A 4,259-nucleotide genomic window follows, 5' to 3' on the forward strand; every position below is an offset into this window, starting at 1 on the left:
TTGAAATTTGTGCTACTTTTAGATTTGGTGGAGAGTCTACTGATGTTGTTAGGCTCAAACTTTTTCCTTTTTCACTAAAGGATAAAGCTAAAGCATAGTTAAATTCATTAGCTCCTAGATCTATCAGAACTTGGGGTGAACTATCACCAAAATTCTTGGCTAAATTATTTCCACCTTTGAAAACCGCTAAGCTTAGAAATGATATTACGTCTTTTTATTAGTTTGAAGGGGAATCATTATATGAAGCCTAAGAAAGATTTAAGGATCTCCTTAGAAAATGTCCACACCATGCTTTATCAGTTAGGTTAATAATTCAAACATTTTATAATGGATTAGTAGGATCACTTAGATCTATTAAAGATGCTGCTACACGTGGATCACTAATGTCAAAACCTTTTGATGAAGCATACTCTTTAATTGAAGAAATGGCTACTAATAATTTTCAATGGCCCTATGAACAGCTAAATCCTAAGATAGTAGCTAGTATTCATGACTTTGACACAATGTCTATTTTAGCATCACAAATTTCTCTTATATTGAAAAAGATTGTTCAAATTAGATTTAAGGGATTAGTACTGAACTAGGCTTAATTTGGATTTACTTAATAAGGTTTAGGAAAGAAACATAACTAATTATGAATATTTTCCAAACACTACAAGCTCAGCTTTAATTGTAGGCATGAAATTCTTAATAACCTAAGCTTGCTCCCCCTAAGGGCATCCACTCGGGGTCATGCTCCGAGCACCTTTACGTTCTTTTGGATATTGTGAAGGACAAATGAACCTGTTGACCTCACTTTTGGTTGAGGTTTAGTTTTTCCTCTTTAGTAGCCTAAGGTCTAGCCATAAGATTTTCCTATTAACTATTCTTAGAAAACTAGAAAAAGCACCCTCACCACTAGAAATTCTACCATCTTCTTTACTCAACTTGATGTCCCACATATTGATCCTAACCTCTAAGTACTTAGTAGGTGGGGTCACTATAAGGGAAACTCAAGATGAGTCACCGTTAGGACTTTGGACCTTAGGGTTGACCCTGGGTGTTGGTCTGGAGCTAAGGCACTTACTACACTCATCTACACTCCATCTACACTCAACACTCACAATCACTCACAACCCTAAAACTCAAATTTCTAGCCTAGGTCCCTTGATCTTTTTGGAATACTCTTGTAGATGGTCCCCTAAACCTACCAGCTTTAGGGCTAGGGTTTGGCTAAGACCACTACATAGAGGACCCAAAATGGGGTTTCCATTGGTCCATGGCTTATTGATGGTGGTTAGTACCTCAACTCTACAAAGATACCCATCTTGGCCTTTTGCCCCTAAACATCCCTAAATTACCTAGATAATACCTAAACACCCTTGAAACCCTAAACTTTGCTAAAATTCCCAAGTTTGCCCAAAATACCCAAATTTGATCAAAATTAATTTCAAACCTTTTGAAAACCTCCAAACACCCAAATTACCCAAAATCTCCAAAAAATGACCAAATTACCAAAATACCTCTGACCAAATTAATATCATAATTAGCCAAATTACCAAAATCCCCCTCTTTAGTCTATTTAGCCCAATATTCCAAAAATTCCAAAAAATCCCAAAAATTCTCCAAACCTCCCAAATATTCCCAATTTCAATTTCAAAATGGGGTTTCTATTGGTCCTGGAGCTAAACCAATCTTCCTTCCTTAAACTTAAACAACAAAGCCATAGGATTTCGAGGTTGTTTGCGTGTGCAACGTAAATCCTTACCTTATCTTTAGGCCTTTGTAAAGCCCTGCTATAAAATATAAGCCCTAACTCGTCTTAGGATTCCAAAGTTATTGTCTGTCACGACCTAAATCCTAACATCTCTTAGGCTATTTGTGTGATAGATTCATACGAATGTAAGCCCTAAACTAATAAAATTGGCAGGATGAAAAACCTAATTATTTCTCCTAAAAAATGAAGCCAAACAATAGAATAGCTTGGGAAGTCACTGAGGTTCTCCTCTGGATCCATGACATCCCCTAGTTCTTCCTCCATTGGATTCTACAATAAAATGTTCAAAATTTGAACCAATCCCCTTTCAAACCTCTACGTCCGATTTCATTTGAAAAGTCTTACCCTTTGAAACTCCTTGAAGATAATATTTCCTGATTTTTATCGAGAGTCTTCTTAGGTGATTTCGGTCATTTAAGATGTAATTAACTATACGGGCTTGCTCTTATAGGAAGCATGTCCGAACCCAACATAATATAAACCCTATTTAGTCTTTTATGTTAAATAAGGGTGCTTTTCGGCAAATATAAATGTTTTGCAGACCAAACGGATGTCGTATATTTCTCAGTTTGTTTGATCGAGCCTCATCCTCGAGTCTTGTGCTTGTCCTTCGGGATAGATACAGGATTTGAGGTACAGCGCAAATATAAATGTTCGAGTCTTGTGTTTGATTTCATATTTTTATAAAACTAAATATACATGTAAATTAAAACGTCCTACCAAAGCGGGCGACAGGATTTTGATTTCGGTGACCGACAGCTTCTTACGGGCAACACTCCAACATAAAATAGCACCGACATAACCTATTATACTTTGTTCAAGAAAATCATCTATTAAAACTTCTAGGGAACCATCAGGTTGTGACCTAAAACTCAGTTGGGGAAGCTTGAAACTTTTCTTCCCTGTATTCTTCTCTGCAAAGTTATATATGCTGCAAAAGCTAACCATGCAGTGGGATTATCGAGAAGATACAGGTACTCATTTACATTATATGCTGATCCCGAAATTGCTTATATGCAATAGTATAACTGTAATTATGATTATATTTTTCAGTTATATTTCCTTATTTCACAACAAAACCAAAATCCTGATCCTGAAGAAAAATAAGAAATTAACTTTTAATTTATATTGGGATACTACACAAGTATACGTATCGTTATCAAGTAATATAGGACTTTTTGATTAAGACCTGAATATCAAATCCACAGGGAAGATATGCAATATGCACTTTTTGGAAAACTTTTTATTTTTAAAAAGATAATTGTTTAAACTAAAGATGCTTTTACAGTAAATAAAGTTTAAAAATTTTTGGTAATTTTAATATTTTAACAAAAACAGTACAAACTTGAAAAGATAATTTGAGTTTTTATAGAAGAAAAACACTACATATGAAAATATCTTTCTCTTTATCATGAATCAGTAATAAGTATAAGAATTTAGTTGTGGATGTATGCATATTGTGTTGTGCCAAATATGAGCAATAATATTCCTTACCCTTACTAGAGATGCTATAAAGAACATTGGCTAATTTAAAGTTTGAATAGTTCCGAAGATCGGCTAGCTAGGAAAGATACTAGCTCTCACTCTAGAGTTCCCTTAATTCCCTCCACCTGGGGGCTAACATCTCATATCAAAACCTAAAATAATAAACTAAGTTGGCAGCTTTAACCTATCACTTTAAAGTTCTCTAACTCTACACCTTTCAATGAATATTTTCTTATTTATTTGCACTCAATCATATGAACTACATTCTCATTCATACAACCTCATGTGATTCTTTTCAATTGTTGACTGAGACAATACCAGCATGATTCTTACATATTCTTACAACACAAATTTTAACATCTTGTTGACCTCCTTTTTTGGTTGAGGTATAGTTTTCCTTTTTAGTAGCCTAAGGTCTAGCCGTAGGATTTCTTGTTGACTATTCTTAGAAAACCAGAAAAGGAACCCTCACCATTAGAAATTCTAAACTCCTCTTTACTCAACTTGAAATTCTACATAGTGGTCCTAACCTCTAGCACTTAGTAGGTGGGGTCATTATGAGGGAGCTCAAGGAGAGTTCCCATAGGACTGTTGGACCTTAGGGTTTACCCTAGGTGTTTTTCAAAAGCTAAGGTACTCACTACAATCACCTCACTCACAATCACTCACAAATGCAAAAAAAGGAAAAATATGTGGTGCCTGAAAATCTCTCCAACTAACTCCCCAATTTTTAAACTTTCAAAACTTTTCCAGTACTTTCAGGACCTCTTTCAAAGTCCCAATCTTCTTTCTTTTATAATTCTCCAAAAGCTGTCTTGGTATCTCTTCAAAATGTGTCTTAGTTTGATGCATTTCCCCAAGAGATGCATCCTTTCGCAATAATTTTTGTCCATAGTGGTTGTGACCTCCTATTAAGCCAATAAGTGCCTCAAAAACCTCTTCAAAATTCATAAAAACCAATTTTACTCATCCAATAACTGCCACTGACGCTTAAGCGCGGGGCCTCTGGTACTTAGGC

This window comes from Phalaenopsis equestris, unplaced genomic scaffold, assembly GCF_001263595.1.
Source record: "Phalaenopsis equestris unplaced genomic scaffold, ASM126359v1 Scaffold199847, whole genome shotgun sequence".
NCBI lineage: Eukaryota > Viridiplantae > Streptophyta > Magnoliopsida > Asparagales > Orchidaceae > Phalaenopsis > Phalaenopsis equestris.